At 46.4% G+C, this 17,899-nt stretch overlaps 1 long non-coding RNA gene across 3 annotated transcripts in view; it reads right to left on the reverse strand.

Annotated features, from left to right (window-relative positions):
- Positions 1-2,955: 2,955 nt before the first annotated feature.
- The window catches only part of LOC140210103 (uncharacterized), a 67,515-nt gene continuing 52,571 nt past the window's right edge, over positions 2,956-17,899 (reverse strand). For 2 of the 3 annotated variants that reach the window (XR_011889156.1, XR_011889155.1), the window contains exons 3-4: positions 11,484-12,698; positions 2,956-7,171 (exon numbers count right to left, since the gene is read on the reverse strand). This is a non-coding gene — a long non-coding RNA (uncharacterized lncRNA). The remainder of the gene's footprint in view (positions 7,172-11,483; positions 12,699-17,899) is intronic. The other variant, XR_011889157.1, reaches the window with a different exon arrangement.

Genomic DNA, 17,899 nt, shown 5'->3' on the forward strand with positions numbered 1-17,899 from the left:
GTACAAGAAACAGGACTTGACTAGAGTAGGAACGTGACAGGATTCAGGCAAGGAGCAGGGACAAGAATGCAGAGTTGGGCTAGGGAAAGCAGGACCAGGACTAGGAACCATGGACTAGGAGACAAGGCTTGGACTCCGAGCCCGAGACTGGACAAGGACCCAGAACCTGGGTCTTGCCTTGGGCTCGGCCCCCGGAACCAGGCAAGGACATGACATGGCTTCAGGACAGGACATGGCTGGGGTCTAGAGACCTGAGCTTGGAGACAAGGCTCAGACTCTGAGCCCGAGAGTGGACAAATTCCCAGAACCTGGGTCTAGCCTCAGGCTTGGACCCCTGAACCAGGCAAGGACATGACATGGCTTGAGGCTGGGGTCTTGGGTCTTGAGCTTGGCTTGGGGTCTTGGGTCTTGAGCTTGGCTTGGGATTCTCGAGGCTTGGGGTCTTGGGTCTTGAGCTTGGCTGCAGGCTGGGGTCTTGAGCTTGGCTAGGGATCCTCGAGGCTTGGGTTCTTGGAGCTTGGCTTGGGATCCTCGAGGCTTAGGTTCTTGGAGCTTGGCTGCAGGATTGTCAAGGCTAGGGTTCTTGGAGCTAATAGACAGACTGGGAACCACACATCAACATAGAGCCGGGACTTATCCTTTGACAAGCCGGGACTCATCTTTAACACAACACTAACATGAGACAGGACAGAACATAGACATAGAGCCGGGACTTATCCGAAGACAAGCCGGGACTCAACTTCATCTCCACACCAAGGTGGGACAGGTCTCTCCATCAGGTAACAGCAAAATGGCCTGACTTGCCCCACGGAGGTGAGGACAAGATAAGACAGATCCCCCCGCAGGGTAACAGCAAAACGGCCTGGCTTACCCCACAGAGGCGAGGACAAGAAGAGACAAACACCAAAGAACGACAGACAGTTCCATCTCTGCTCCCAGGTAGCTCCAAGTCTCAGTTCGGTCAGCAACCTCAGCTGGCTACGGAAACAGCCGGATCCCTACCTAGCTTGGAGTGGCTGGCAGCCACTCAGCTGGCCCGGGAAACCGAAAGCTGGCAGCCGAATCCATACCGCAAAGACCACTCCAACGAGTGGCAACAAGGCTCCATGAAGCAGTGGTCCTCCAACCAGGCTTAGAGATCACAAATGGTTTCACTAGCCTTCCATCAGCAAGTTGCTCCAAGGGAGACTGACAAGACAAACCAGCAGCCCACACTCAATCCCAAGGCTACTTATATCGCAAGCCCAAAGCGGAATGCGGACTTCACGGACCGGACCATGACATTACCACAAACTCAACTTGTAAATTAACCTCCTGGAAGTCTTGCATGAGTCTTTGATTCCAGTCGAGTCCAGAATCCCCACCTACCCCGAGAGATGGTTTTCCAGAGATCATACCTGCACCTCTTGATCTCCAGACCAGAATGCCTCCGGAACCAAGTGGCCCACCTTCAAGGCCACTGCAGTTCATATTCTCAGTAATATTTATTGATTTAGAGTCATAGAGACGTAGAAACTTCAGCACCGAAGCAGGCTCTTCGGCCCGTCCAGTTCGTGCCAAACCATTTAAACTGCCTAATCACATCGACCTGCACCTGGACTCTAGCCCTCCACACCTCTCCCATCAGTGTACCTATCCAAACTTCTCTTAAACTTTGACGTCAAAATCATATCCACCACTTGCGCTGGCAGCTCGCTCCACACTCTCACCAGCCTGAGGAAAGACGTTTCCCCCTCGATCCCCTTAAACCTTTCACCTTTCGCCCTTAACCCATGACCCCAGTTGTAATCTCGCCCAGTCTCAGCGGAATTTTTAAAATTTTAATTTGCGCAATTTGTCCAATGGTTTTTAGTTGGTCTTTGTTATGTACAGTTTCTCATATTTTCAACAGTATTGCTTTATTTTCCTGTAAATGCCCACAAGGGAAGGAACCTCGAGGCAGTGTATGGTGACATGACCATTCTTTGATGATAACGTTACTTTGAACTTTAACTTTGGGTATCTGAGCTTTCGGCCTCTGCGCTGAAACAAGCATCCCCAGTCCACGGCGGACGACCAGGACGGGATTCCAGCGCAGTTTCCAGTATGTTTCTTCGCTTAAAGTGTAGCCGAGCTGTTAGTGTACAAAAGAAAACACAGTCAGCTCCGTGGGCTGGTTAATGTTTTCTCAGCTGAAGCTTACAGGGGAAACCTTGCCAGGGTCCTTTGGAAAAAAATACTCTAAGTATCACTGTTCCATTACAAAACCTAAGAGGACTGCGGCTTCAGGCTGCACTTCTGAACTCGGCGCAGTGAAAACTCCTGCCTATAGCCTACAGGTGTTGGGGGGGAAGGGCACTGGAGTGAAAGAAACTGTGTAAGATTTCATATATTTATGAAGCCAAGTGGAATATGTGTCTGACCGAAGCGGTGAAAGGTTCCATTGTTGGGCGCTACCCTATCCGACACACTGAGTGCACAAGTGCACCACTTTGAAGCGGTCTCATTTGGCTGATCATTTACCACTTTAAGCTGATAGTGTTTTTTATATACTTTTTCCACTGCAGTCAGCAAAGTCATTGAGGGAGGGAGCTGGCAGGCAGGCGGGCTGCTGGCGCAGTTATTGTCGCCGCGGCACCTGTATGCAAAGCAGCACCCCGGGCTGTGGCTCCCCGGCCGCCCGGCCTCTCCGAGCGCGGGGGGTTGGTTACTACGCACCCAGCTTCAAGGGGCTCGACCCGAGTCATGACCAATTGAAGTGCCCCGGGTGCTGTATGGGAGGGGGGTGGTGGAGGGAGGTGGGAGGGTATCAGACCAAGATTCAAGTTTAGGACCACTGGCTGATGTGAAATGTGTTGTTTTGCGGCAGCGGTAAATTGCTACACATAATAATAAAAATCTATAAATTACAGGCAGGCGGAATTATATTTTTAAAACTAAATTAAATAGGTAGAATAAAAAGGCAGAAAATATCACGTTCAAGTTTAATTGTCATTCACCATGATACAGACAAACGGAACAGTGTTACTCTTGAGGTACCGTTCGTGGGTTGGTTCCATGTCCGTTCAGAAATCTGATGGCGGAGGGAAAGAAGCTGTTCCTGAATCGTTGAGTGTGTGTCTTCGAGCTCCTGTACCTCCACCTTGATGGTAGCAGCGAGGAGAGAGCGTGCCCCGGACTGCCTTTTGAAGGTGCGCTAGCTGCACTGGAATGGGTCAGCTGGCAGGCGGCATTCCGAGTTTCAGGCAGGGCATAACCCCGTTAAGACAAAGAATCAGAATTAGGCCATTTGGCCTATCGCGTCTGCTCTGCTGTTCTTCTAAACTCCGGTGAGTACCGGCCCAGAGCAATCAAACGGCACTCATACGTTAACCCTTTCATTCCGGGGATCATCCTCCTCTGAACCCTCTCAAATGCCCCAACACATCCTTCCTTAGGTAAGGGGCTGGAAACTGTTCACGATACGCCAAATGTGGTCTGACCAGTGCCTTATAAAGCCTCAGCATTACACCTTTAACGAGTGAAAGCACATCGTTCACTGAGCTGATGGTCTGCCAGTGCTACCCGACGTCCGTCTCCATCAGTGTCCCGGGGAACAGCCGGTATATCTTTCTGTACATATTCTTTATTACAAACTATGTTCAGTTTTGAAAGGCTGAGGCCTCTCTAACAGCCTCTCAAAAACTTCACAGACATGTTGTTGGTATATTGTAAGTCTGTGAACCACTTGATGGTACAACTTACGTAAAAGAAGACTCAGTCCTTTATGTTTCCCCTATAATTAATTTTATGAATAAATTCTACGTTATTTTTTAATTTTATTTGGAGATATAGCTCAGAACACACCCTTCCATCCCAACGAGCCGCACTACCCAGCAACCCTCCGAATCACAGGGCAATTCACAGTGACTAATTAACCCTAACAACCGGTACGTCTTTGGACTGTGGGAGGAAACGGGAGCACCCGGAGGAAACCCACGCAGTTCATGGGGGAAAACATACAAGCTTCTTACAGAAAGTAATGGAATTGAATTCTGGAACTTCAGAACGCCTCGAACTGTGATAACGCTGCGCTAACTGCTACGCTACCGTGACGCCCACATAATTACTGTATAAGATCACTAGGGTGAATACACACAGTCTTCTTCCCCAAAAAATGTAACCTAAAAATAAAGGGCAAGGTTTAAGATGAGAGGGGATAGATTTAAAAACGGGGTATCAACTTCTTCACACAGACAGTAGTGTGCAGATGGAACAAGCAGCCGGAGGAAGTGGTTGAGACAGGTACAAAAACAGCATTTAAAAGTCATTTGCACAGGTACATGGAGAGGAAAGTTTTAGAGCAGGGATTCCCAATCTGGGATACACGGACCCCTTGGTTAATGTTAAGGGTCTATGGCATAAAAAGGTTTGGGAACCCCTGCTTTGGAGGGATTTGGGCCACTCATGAGCAAATAGGACTAGCAATCTGGAGAGCAACCCACTGTCCATGTAGCAGGCTCCCACTCACCAGGCATCTGATCTCACCACGTGCCCAAAGGAATGGCAGGATCCAATACAGCTTGGTACCAGCAGCATCACAGGAGTTGTCTGTCTGAGTTGAACTCAATGAAGGACTACCCTAGAAACGCCAGCTCTGGATTTTTCCTCGGGGTTTCCTCCCGAAGCATTTCCCCGTGAGTGGGTATAGCCACAAGGCAGTGGAGGTTTGAGATCAGTTTTCCTTCTCCTTGATGAGCTGCCAACCACGGCTGACGAGCCCCATCTGCACAAAGCAACGGGTTTTAAGGCACCAGTAACCCACCTTTGCCCCTTCTCCTGTCAGTAGAAACAATTCCACCGGACTTAGTAGCTAAGCCCATGTGATGGCCATGAGCTGGACTTGGTTGTCAGAGGCTATTTGAGATGCAGGTCATTGGGAGCATTTATGTCATGGTCCGGTCCGTGAAATCTGTATTCTGGTTCACAGTCCAGTTCATGAATCCTTATTCCGGGTTTTCCAGTTTTCCCTTGTTCCATTGGGTGCCTTAATTGAGGCACCTGATTCTCATTTTGGGGTGGCACATAAGTACCTCTGCAAACCAAGGATTTCCAGCTGCACTGTTCCCTTCCCCTTCTCCATCTGAATTCCTGACGGTTTCCTCGGCAGTCATCCCGGTCCTGTGTCCTAGAAAGGGTCCCGGCCCTGCACTCCAAGAAGGAGTCCCGGCTCTGTATCCAAGGGCCTAACCGAGCCGAGTCCAAGAGCCGAGCCTAGCCTAGTCCAAGAGCCAAGTCCTATGCTGGAGTTCCTCGTCCTGTACTGGAGTGGAGTACCTCGCCCAGCCCGGCCCTGGAGTTCCCTCATCATGTGCTGGAGTTCCCTCGTCCAGTCCAGGAGTCTCTCGTCCAGTCCAGGAGTCCCTCATCTAGTCCAAGCCAAGTCCTAGAACCTCGTCTTGTCTGAGCCTAGTCCAAGAACCTCGTTCTGTCCAAGTCAAGGCTTTGTATTCTCATCCTATCCATGTGCCTCATCCTGTGCAGGAGTTCCACATCCAGTCCTGTAGCCACGTCTTGTCCTCGCCTAGATCCGGGGTCCGAGCCTGAGTCAAGACCCAGGTTCCGGGTCCCTGTCCAGTCTCTGGCTCAGAGTCCTTGCCCAGGCTCCTAGATCCAAGTTCCTTGTCCTGGTCCCGCTTTCCTAGTCTTAGTCCTAGCCCAGGCCTGTTGTCCTTGTCTTGTCCAGAGCCTGTGTCCATGTCCAGCGTTGTTTCTTCCTGACTCCCCTTGCTTTTTTGATAAATCTTGTCCTGTTCCTAGTACTTAAGTGTCTGTGTCTTGTATTTGCCTTTATGACAATTTAATAGGTACTAGGGAGCTTATCCCCACTACCACCCCCAGCTATAACAACTTCTTTGAGTTTGTACAAGGGTAAAGAAATAACAGAATGCAGAATAAAGTGTTACAGTTACAGAGAAAGTGCAGTGCAGGCAGGCAATAAGGTAAAGGATCATGATGAGGTAGATTGTGAGGAAGACAGTGCATCTTTATTTCAGGATTTCAAGATTCAGGGTTCAAGTTTATTTATCAGGTGTCCACTAAAACATACTGTGAAATGTGTCATTTGTGTTAACAACCAACAAACCCGAGGATGTTCAGGGAGCAGCCTGTCAAGTGTTGCCACACATTTCTGGTGCCAACAACATTCAGCAGAACAACACAGAACACAACAGGCAAAAAGGAAAAGGGTGTAGCGGATAGCACAATGCTTTACAGTACCAGCGACACTGGTTCAATTCCCACCACTGTCCATAAGGAGTTTGTACGTTCTCCCCGTGACCACGTGGGTTCCCTCCAGCGGCTCCAAAGATGTACTTGGTTAATTGGTCATTGTAGATTGTCCTGTAAATTGGGCAGCATGGCTCAAAGGCCCAGAAGGGCCTATTCTGCACTGTATCTGAACAAATAAATAAACAACAGCAAAGCGAGCCCCATTTCTCCCTTGCACCCACCCACATAAACCAGGACAGGCCATCTACTTCAGCCTCCAGTAGACTCGGGCTTGCTGACATTGGGCTTTATCATATAAGAGGTCCATTCGATAGTGTTACAACAGCAGGATGGAAGCTGTTCTGAACCTGAGAACGTCCTATAGAGCTGAGTAACCAAGCTGGGCCGACTCGATGGGCCGAATGGCCTACTTCTGCTCCTTTGTCTTATGGTCTTATAAAATTCTTCCTTCATCCACAAGAAAACACATTTACACAGGGTCATGGGCCCTGTGGGGCTGTGCACATGTATTTGTTAATTTCTGTCTGAATTTGAGTCTCTTAAGCCCTTGTGCTTCTGTTTAATCTTGTGAAGTTTATTTTGACTGGTGCGGGTTTTCCGTACACTGTGGTTATTTAAAGTGGACTCCCAATTAACACTGATCGTGGGGTCCTTGTGTTTTGAGAATGATTTGTCTCGCAGTGTCACTTGGTCAAGTCATACATGTTTTGCTGGAATTGCCATGAATAAACTCTTGCTTCTGTCTCTACATGGAAGTCTGTCATTCCTCCGCACCTGGGTTCAGTCGTTGCCAGCGCTCACCGTGACACCTGCATCAATGGATACTGATAGAAGCTTATCAGTGAGAGGCATAAATAGAGTAGAGGCGTAGATAGAGTAGACAGCTGGTATCTTTTATCCGGGGTTGAAATACCGGGTAAACCTGTAAGATAAGAGGGGGAAAGTTCAGAGGAAACATGCGGGCAAGATTTTACACATTAGTGGTGGGTGCCTGGAATGAGCTACTAGGCACGGTGGTAGAGGCTGATATGATGGAGGACTTTAAGAAGTTCTTGGATAAGCCCATGGAGGTGCAGGGAATGAGGGATATGGACCTTTTGCAGGCAGAAGGGATTCAGTACAACACGCGCAATGCTGGAGTAACTCAATAGGTCAGGCATTAGGTGTCAATAGCTTATATTAGCTCAACACAAGGGGCGTATTCCTGCGCTGTACTGTTCTATGTTCTGGTAACACTGGATAACAAATTTTTCCCAAAAGTGTTGCTTCCACAAAGTTTTTTTTTTGTTTATCATTTTGAAGCTGAACACAAATATAATTTCAGATAATTGTATCATGTAGGAATTCAGAGAAACAACAAATTAACGTATATTAAATATAATGCATTTAATTGCATAATGGTGCTGGTGCTTTGCAATAGTTCAATTAAGCTAAAATGTTTTGTTGATCGTTTTTTCACGCTACCAATGTTCATTTGGAATTCCTATGAATAAATTCTTGGTTTTATCTCAACATGAGAGTCTGTTGTTCCTCTGCACCTGGGTTCTGTCGTCTGACAACCGTGACACACAGGGTACACTCTGAGATACATAATCACAAGAGATTCTGCAGATAGTGGTGGAAATCCAGAGCAACACACACAAAATTCTGGAGGAACTCAGCAGGTCAGGCAGCATCCACTGAGAGGAATAAACAGTCCAACGTTTCGGGCCGAAACCCTTCGTCAGAACTGGAAAGGAAGTGGGAAGAAGCCCATTTGAAGCTCTGAATAACAGACAGAATTTCTCTGCTCTTTTCAAGATATCTTCAAAAGACCCTGCGCTCCACTGGCTGTGAGGAGTTTGTACGTGGCTGCGTGGGTTTCCCCCGGGTGCTTTGGTTTCCTCCCACAGTCCAAAAACGTACCAACTGGTGGGTTAATTAGTCGTTGTAAGTTGTCCCCTGATTAAGTCGGGGTATTGTTGGGCGGCATGGTTCAAAGGGCCTGTTCTGCATTGTATCTCAATAAAATAAGTGAAAAACATCCACCTGAGTAGAATATACTGTAATGTCTCGGCCTCCAGGAGACCTCTGTTTCCAGCCTTTAGTTAACCATGGGGGACGGGTAGGTGATGGGTGTAACTGTCCCTGCTCCTTTTCATCCTTGACTAGATTTAGGTAGAAAAATCCTTTATTTGATGGAAGGTGAAAAGGAAGGAAAGAACTGCTGTTGTTGGAGATCAGCCCAGACTGAAGTAAACACACGGACAATTGCAGTACAGTGCAATACATGTGTTGCTTTAAATTACACCAAGAATATATAAAAATAAATAAATAAATCCTGGAAAAAGAGAGCTGAATAATGAGGTAGTGTTCTTGGGTTCATGGTCCACTCAGAAATATGATGGCGGAGGGGAAGAAGCTGTTCCTGAAATGTTCAGTGTGTGTATAAGGAGTAAAATGGATGATCTTGAAATTCAGCTACGGATTGGCAAATATGACGTTGTGGCCATCTCTGAAACTTGGCTAAAGGATGGCTGCCATCGGGGGCTGAACGTCCAAGGATGTACAGTGTATCAGAAAGACAGGTTAGTAGGTAAAGGGGGTGGTGTGGCTCTGTGTATAAGAAATAATGTTAAATCATTGGAAAGAGATGACATAGGATTGGAAGGTGTAGAGTCTCTATGGGTTGAGTTAAGAAATGACAAGGATAAAAGGACCCTAATGGCAGTTGTATACAGTATCCAAACAGCAGCCAGGATGCGGATTACAAATTACAGCAGGAGACAGAAAAGGTGTGTCAGAAAGGCAATGTCATGATAATCGTTGGGGATTTTAACATGAAAGTGCATTGGGAAAACCAGCTCAGTACTGGACCTCAAGAGAGAGAATTTGTAGAATGTCTAAGGGATAGCTTTTTAGAATAGCTTGTTGTTGAGCCCACTAGGGGATCGGCTGTGCTGGATTGGGTGTTGTGCAAAGATCTGGAGATGATAAGAGAGCTTAAGGTTAATAAACCCTTAGGGTACAGTGATCACAATATGATCGAGTTCACATTGAAATTTGAGAGGGAAAAAATAAAATTCAATGTGTTGGTATTTCAGTGGAATAAAGGAAATTACAATGGCATGAGAGGAGAACTGGCCAAAGTCGACTGGAAAGGGGCATTTGCAAGAAGGACGGCAGGGCAGCAATGGCTGGAGTTTCTGCGTAAAATGAGGGAAGTACAAGACAGATATATTCCAAATAAGAAGAAATTTTCAAAGGGAAGAAGAACAATACCGTGGCTGACGAGGAAGCCAGAGCAAGTGGGAAGATAGAGGATTGGGGAGTTTTTAAAAACTTCCAGAAGGAAACTAAGAAGGTCAATCGGAAAGAAAAGATGAACTATGAAAGGAAGCTGGCGACTAATATCAAAGAAGATACTAAAAGCTTTATTAAGTATATAAAGGGTAAAAGAGAGTCAAGGGTAGATATAGGACCAATGCAAAATGACGCTGGACATATTGTAATGAGAGATGCAGAGATGGCAGAGGAACTGAATGCGTATTTTGCATCAGTCTTCACAGTGGAAGATGTCTACAGTATGCCGGACATTCAGGAGTGTCAGGGAAGTGAAGTTTGTGCAGTGAAAATTACAACTGAGAAGGTGCTTAGGAAGCTTAATGGTCTGAGGGTGGATATATCTCCTGGACCTGATGGAATGCACCCTCAGGTTCTGAAGGATGTGGCCGGAGAGATTGCGGAGGCATTAATGATGACCTTTCAAGAATTGATAGATTCTGGCATTGTACCGGACGACTGGAAAATTGCAAATGTTACTCCACTATTTAAGAAGGGTGTAAGGCAGCAGAAAGGAAACTATAGACCTGTTAGTCTGACATCAGTGCTTGGGAAGTTGTTTGGAATCAATTGTTAGGGAGGCACATGACAAGATAGGCCAAAGCCAGCATGGTTTCCTAAAAGGAAAATCCTGCCTGACAAACCTACTGCAATTTTTTGAGGAAATTACAAGCAGGGTAGACAAAGGAGATGTAGTAGATGTGCTGAACTTGGATTTTCAGAAGGCCTTTGAAAAGGTGCCATACATGAGGCTGTTTAGCAAAATAAGAGCCCATAGAATTACAGGGGAGTTACTAGCATGGGTGGAGCACTGGCTGATCGGCAGAAAACAGAGAGTGGGAATAAAGGGATCCTATTCTGGCTGGCTGCCGGTTACCAGTGGAGTTCCACAGGGGTTGGTGTTGGGACTGCTGTTTTTTTATGATGTATGTCAATGATTTGGACTACGGTATTAATGGATTTGTGGCTAAATTTGCTGATGATACAAAGATAGGTGGAGGAGCGGGTAGTGTTGAGGAATCAGAGAGCCTGCAGAAAGACTTAGATAGTTTAGGGGAATGGGCAAAGAAGTGGCAAATGAAATGCAATGTTGGAAAGTGAATGATCATGCACTTTGGTGGAAGAAATAAACGGGCAGATTATTATTTAGATGGAGAGTGAATTCAAAATGCAAAGATGCAAAGGGACCTCGTGCAAGATACCCTAAAGGTTAACCTCTAGGTTGAGTCGGTGGTGAAGAAGGCGAATGCAATATGGGCATTTATTTCCTGAGGTATAGAATATAAGAGCAGGATTGTGATGTTGAGGCTCTATAGGGCACTCGTGAGACCACTCTTGGAGTATTGTGTGCAGTTTTGGGCTCCTTATTTTAGAAAGGATATACTGATATTGGAGAGGGTTCAGAGAAGATTGACGAGAATGAATCCAGGAATGAAAGGGTTACCGTATGAGGAACATCTGGCAGCTCTTGGGCTGTATTCCCTGGAGTTCAGGAGAATGAGGGGGGAATCTCATAGAAACATTCTGAATGTTAAAAGGCCTGAACAGATTAGATATGGCAAAGTTATTTCCCACGGTAGGGGATTCTAGGACAAGAGGGCACGACTTCAGGATTGAAGGACATCCTTTTAGAATTGAGATGCGGAGAAATTACTTTAGTCAGGGGGTGGTAAATCTGTGGAATTTGTTGTCGCGAGCAGCTGTGGAGGCCAAGTCATTGGGTGTATTTAAGGCAGAGATAGATAGGTTCTTGATTAGCCAGGGCATCAAAGGGTATGGGGTGAAAGCAGGGGAGTGGTGATGACTGGAAGAATTGGATCAGCCCATGACTGAATGGCGGAACAAACTTGATGGGCCAAAAGGCCTACTTCTGCTCCTATATCTCATGGTCTTATGTATTCAGGCTCCTGTACCTCCTCCCGAATGGTAGCAATGAGATGTGGGCAAGTCCTCGTTGGTGAGGGTCGCTCGTGATGGATGTCACCTTCTTGAGCCATCACCTCTTGAAGACCATAAACATGACAAAACCTGCAGATGCTGGAAATCCAAAGCAACACATGCAAAATGCTGGAAGATCCCAGCGGGCCAGGCAGCATCTGTGGAAATGAAGAAACAGTCGTCATTTTGGGCCAAGGTCCTTCTTCAGGACTGGAAAGGACGGGAGGAGATGCCAGAATAAAAAGGTGAGGAGAACTGGAAGGTGATAGGTGAAGCCATGTGGGTGGGAAAGGTCAAGGGCTGGTGAAGAAGGAATCTGATAGGAGAGTGGACCATGGGGGGAAAGGGAAGGAAGAGGGGCACCAGGAGGAGGTGATAGGCAGGTGAGAAGAGGTAAGAAGGGAATAGAAGAAGAGGGGCCGGGGAGGGAATCTTTTTCACCAGACGGAGAAATCGATATTCATGCCATCAGGTTGGAGGCTACACAAACGTAATATGAGGTGTTGTTACTCCATCCTGAGGGTGGCCTCATCTTGGCACAAGACGGACTGACGCACTGTAATGAGGATGGGAATTAAAATGTTGAGCCACTGGTAAACTCCAATTTGGCAAATGGAGCAGAGATGGTCTACGAAGTGGTCCCCCAATTTATGACAGGTCTCGCCAGCGTAGGGGAGGCTGCATCAGAAGCACCGGACACAAGAGGTGAAGATGACCTCGGGGGTGGGGAGGGTTGTGCCTGTGATGGAGCTGGCTGAGTCGACAGCCCTCTGCAGCCTTTTCTGACCCTGTGCGTTGGCGCCAGGATGGAGATCAGCGGGGAGGGACGTGTGGACAAAGGAGTCACATAGAAACTTATTAATGTGCTTGTCTAAACACCTCTATTGAATCTGCCTTCAGCTCCTCCCCAGGCCGTGCTCTGCAGGCAATATTCAGCGTCGAAGCGAGTGGGTTCAGTTAAATCAGTAGAGGCAGGGGCCTTGAGACGACTCGGGGCCGGCGGGTGAGGGGGAGCAGCTGTTTCCCCATGGTAACCACAGCGGCTCAGTTTTGTGTCAGCCACCTGCAAGGGTCAACAGAAGAAACGGAACTTCACCTTGACGATGCTGTCACGAGGATAATTTTGCCTCCCACCTGCTTGGAGTGTTGTCAGTCTCTGAAGTAGCACCCGTCACGGGACAAACTCCGGCCTACAAAATAAAACGCTCTCATTTCCTTCTGCCGCTTCACGATTCTTAATTTTCACCTTCACCTAGAACAGGGGTCTCCAACCTCTTTTGCACCGCGGACCGGTTTAATATTGACAATATTCTTGCTGACCAGCCAACTGGGTTGGGGGGTGGTATTCAAGTAGGGTTAAACTCAGCTCAACATGTCTTTTACAGTTAGGGTTGCCAACTTTCTCACTCCCAAATAAGGGACAAAAGTAGCAGTCACATCCCGGAAACACGAGGAATTCTGCAGATGCTGGAAATTCAAGCAACACACATCAAAGTTGCTGGTGAACGCAGCAGGCGAGGCAGCATCTCTGGGAAGAGGTACAGTCGACGTTTCGGGCCGAGACCCTTCATCAGGACTAACTGAAGGAAGAGCTATTAAGAGATTTGAGATCTTTCAAATCTCCTACTAGCTCTTCCTTCAGTTAGTCCTGACGAAGGGTCTCGGCCCGAAACGTCGACTGTACCTCTTCCCAGAGATGCTGCCTCGCCTGCTGCGTTCACCAGCAACTTTGATGTGTGTTGTTAGTCAAATCCCGGAACGCTTCACCCCAGGAAAGACTACCATGACCATGAAGCCTTGCGCGGGCACCTGTCTGCGCATGTGATGTGCACATGCGTGTACGTGCCGCTTTTTGTCCCCTACAAATCGGCTTTGCCTTCATCTTCCCGACTATACTGTACATACATTATTTCTACTTTATATAGGCTGTGTATTTATCATATAATTCCTGCTTTTACTATATGCTAGTGTTATTTATTTTCGGTTTTATGTGTTATTTGGTATGATTTGTTAGGTTATTTTTTGGGTCTGGGAACGCTCAAAATTTTTTCCCATATAAATTAATGGTAATTTCTTCTTCACTTCACGCCATTTCGGCACGGAAGGTTTCATAGGAACGCTCTACCTTAGTGGGGGAAATACAGGACAAACCAATTTATCCCAATATGTGGGATGTCCTGGCAAATACGGGAGAGTTGGCAACCCTATGTTCAAGTTCAACAGTGCGTGACAGGGAATGAGGAAAGTTGCAGCTGACTCATATCGTTTCCTCACGGCCTGGTAGCACGTGCTTTGTGGACCGGTACCGGTCCGCGGCCCAGTGGTTGGGGACCTCTGACCTAGAACATGGAACAGGAACAGGCTCTTCAGCCCATCTCATTAAACTAGCCATTAAACACCTAATTAAACCAACACCTCCTGCCCACATCCCTCCAATCCCTGCTCATTCATGTGCCTCTGAAACACTTCTATCCTATGTGTCTCCACCAACACAACCTGCAGGCACCCATCACTCTCTGTGTAAAAATTTGCCCGCACATTTCTTTTGAACTCATCCTCTTCACCTTAAATGCATGCCCTCTGGTATTAGACTTTGCAACTTTGAGGAAAAAATACCAGCCGTCCTTGACGAGGTCGGCTTGGACCCAGATGCTGGAGTATCCGAGGCTGGGATCGAGTCGCGGTCTCAAACGGGAATCAAGAAACTGAGCACGGAGCAAACACTAGACAAAATCACTGGCAGGCTTACGATTGAACACTGAACCTATGTTCAGGTGTTCCTTAAGTACTCAATTCTTGGTGCCCAAAACATGATTATCAATTAACGGGAACGTCCTAAGCCCTGAAAGAGGCTGCGCCAGCTATTCATACTCCAGAGAGTCAGCACGTTTAAATCTCGGAAGCTGGCGAGGTTGGGAGTGTCTCGTAACATTCATGATCTTATGGCCCTCTATCAAGTCTCGCCTCAACCTCCCCTTCTCCGGAGAAAACAATCCAGGTTTGTCCCACTTCTCCTCATAGCACATGTCCTCGAATCCAGGCAGTATCTACGTATATCCCTCCCTTATACAGGTGCAGAGAAAATTTAAATCAACACTCATAAAATGCTGGGGGAGTTCAGCATCTGCAGAGAGAATAAAGCATTCGACATTTTAGTCCAAAACCCTTCATCAGGAATCAGAATTGAAAGTGGGAGACTGTCCACAGAAAGGAGTGGGAAGAAATGCGTTCTGAATGCTGAATTGCTGAATAGGATTGACATGTTGTGGCTTGTGGATGTGGGACACTTCTTTGGGGGACGTTGCGGTTTGCTGTTTAGCGTCCTCAGCGCAGAACGTGCTCTGCGGCTGTGGACTCATTTTTGGAGGACTCTGCAGTCCATGATCCACGTGTCTCTGCTTACACCGTTTCTGCTGTTTGCGTGATTCGATAGAGGTGCTTCGGCGCAGAAATGGCTCTGCAGCTGAGGCTTGCAGCCACTGACAGGGCACTAACCTGAACTGACTTGGTGGCTGCCACTCCGGGACTGTTTCGGGGAGTCACGGTTTGATTGTTTAATATTCTGTGTGATATTTACTTGCTGTTTGCCTGAGCTGGTCTTTTCCTTCGCATGTTTGGTGCTTGATGCTTTCTTGAGTGGGTTCCATGGTGTTTCTTTGTTCCATGGCTGCCAGTGGCAGGATGAACTCAAGGTTGTATACTGAATACATACTTTGAAACCTTGGAACATTTCACACCAGGCTTAAAAGCACAGAGGAAGCCAGTAGATTAGCGTGGAAATAGAAATAGATTTGAGAGTTTGCCTGTGGATATGATAGGGCACCTCCTCCCATTGTACTGGAAACCATTTGACCCTCTTTGCTCTGTATTTTTGAAACTCAAAGAAAAAGAACAGGAAGGCAACAGCACGAATCTTGATCTAAGGCGTCAATTGTTCATTTCCCTCCATAGATGCTGCCTAACTTGTGGAGCCTTTACGTTCAAAGTTCAAAGTAATTTTATTATCAAAGTACATATATGTTACCATATACAGCCCTGTGATTCATTTTCTTGCAGGCAAGCATAGTCAATAAATCTATAGAATAATAACCATAACAGAATCAATGAAAGACCGCCCGATTAAGGCGTTCAAGTAGACACCAAACTGTGCAAATTCAAAAAGAAGAAACAACAAGAATAAATAAATAAGCAATAAATATCGAGAACGTGTGATGAAGAGTCCTTGAAAGTGAGTCCATTGTTTGTGGGAATATTTCTATGATGGGGTAAGTGAAGTTGGGTGAAATTATCCCCTTTGGATTAAGAGCCTTCTGGTTGAGAGGTAATAAATGTTCCTGAACCTGGTGGTGTGAGTCCTGAGTACCTTCTCCCTGTGTGGGTTGTGCTGGATTTTCAGAATCATCAGAATCTCTTGTGCTTATGATCTTGTGGAACTAACAATCGAGGAATCGAGGCCAAATTTGAAGAAATGAGAAAGGATCTAAAAAGCATGGATTGGGAGAGGTTGTTCTCTGGCAAGGATGTGATCGGTAGGTGGGAAGCCATCAAAGGAGAAATTCTGAGAGTGTGAATTTGTATGTTCCTGTCAGGATTAAAGGCAAATGAATAGGAATAAGGAACCTTGGTTCTCAAGGGATATTGCAACTCTGATAAAGAAGAAGAGGGAGTTGTATGACATGTATAGGAAGCAGGGAGTAAATAAGGTGCTTGAGGAGTATAAGAAGTGCAAGAAAATACTTAAGAAAGAAATCAGGAGGGCTAGAAGAAGACATGAGGTTGCCTTGGCAGTCAAAGTGAAGGATAATCCAAAGAGCTTTTACAGGTATATTAAGAGCAAAAGGATTGTAAGGGATAAAATTGATCAGAGTGGTCAGCTACGTGCAGAACCAAAGGAAATGGGGGAGATCTTAAATAGGTTTTTTGCATCTGTATTTACTAAGGAAACTGGCATGAAGTCTATGGAATTAAGGGAAACAAGTAGTGAGATCATGGAAACTGTACAGATCGAAAAGGAGGAGGTCCTTGCTGTCTTGAGGAAAATTAAAGTGGATAAATCCCCGGGACCTGACAGGGTGTTCCTTCAGACCTTGAAGGAGACTAGTGTTGAAATTGCAGGGGCCCTGGCAGAAATATTTAAAATGTCGCTGTCTACAGGTGAGGTGCCGGAGGATTGGAGAGTGGCTCATGTTGTTCCGTTGTTTAAAAAAGGATCGAAAAGTAATCCGGGAAATTATAGGCCAGTAAGTTTAACGCTGGTAGTAGGTAAGTTATTGGAGGGAGTACTAAGAGACAGAATCTACAAGCATTTGGATAGACAGGGGCTTATTAGGGAGAGTCAACATGGCTTTGTGCGTGGTAGGTCATGTTTGACCAATCTATTGGAGTTTTTCGAGGAGGTTGCCAGGTAAGTGGATGAAGGGAAGGCAGTGGATATTGTCTACATGGACTTCAGTAAGGCCTTTGACAAGGTCCCGCATGAGAGGTTAGTTAGGAAAATTCAGTCGCTAGGTATACATGGAGAGGTGGTAAATTGGATTAGACATTGGCTCAATGGAAGAAGCCAGAGAGTGGTGGTAGAGAATTGCTTCTCCGAGTGGAGGCCTGTGACTAGTGGTGTGCCACAGGGATCAGTGCTGGGTCCATTGTTATTTGTCATCTATATCAATGATCTGGATGATAATGTGGTAAATTGGATCAGCAAGTTTGCTGATGATACAAAGATTGGAGGTGTAGTAGACAGTGAGGAAGGTTTTCAGAGCCTGCAGAGGGACTTGGACCAGCTGGAAAAATGGGCTGAAAAATGGCAGATGGAGTTTAATACAGACAAGTGTGAGGTATTGCACGTTGGAAGGACAAACCAAGGTAGAACATACAGGGTTAATGATAAGGCACTGAGGAGTGCAGTAGAACAGAGGGATCTGGGAATACAGATACAAAATTCCCTAAAAGTGTCGTCACAGGTAGATAGGGTCGTAAAGAGAGCTTTTGGTACATCGGCCTTTATTAATCAAAGTATTGAGTATAAGAGCTGGAATGTTATGATGAGGTTGTATAAGGCATTGGTGAGGCCGAATCTGGAGTATTGTGTTCAGTTTTGGTCACCAAATTACAGGAAGGATATAAATAAGGTTGAGAGAGTGCAGAGAAGGTTTACAAGGATGTTGCCAGGACTTGAGAAACTCAGTTACAGAGAAAGGTTGAATAGGTTAGGACTTTATTCCCTGGAGCGTAGAAGAATGAGGGGAGATTTGATAGAGGTGTATAAAATTATGATGGGTATAGATAGAGTGAATGCAAGCAGGCTTTTTCCACTGAGGCAAGGGGAGAAAAAAACCAGAGGACATGGGTTAAGAGTGAGGGGGGGAAAGTTTAAAGGGAACATTAGTGGGGG

The sequence above is a fragment of the Mobula birostris genome, chromosome 14 (genome assembly GCF_030028105.1).
Source record: "Mobula birostris isolate sMobBir1 chromosome 14, sMobBir1.hap1, whole genome shotgun sequence".
Lineage (NCBI taxonomy): Eukaryota > Metazoa > Chordata > Chondrichthyes > Myliobatiformes > Myliobatidae > Mobula > Mobula birostris.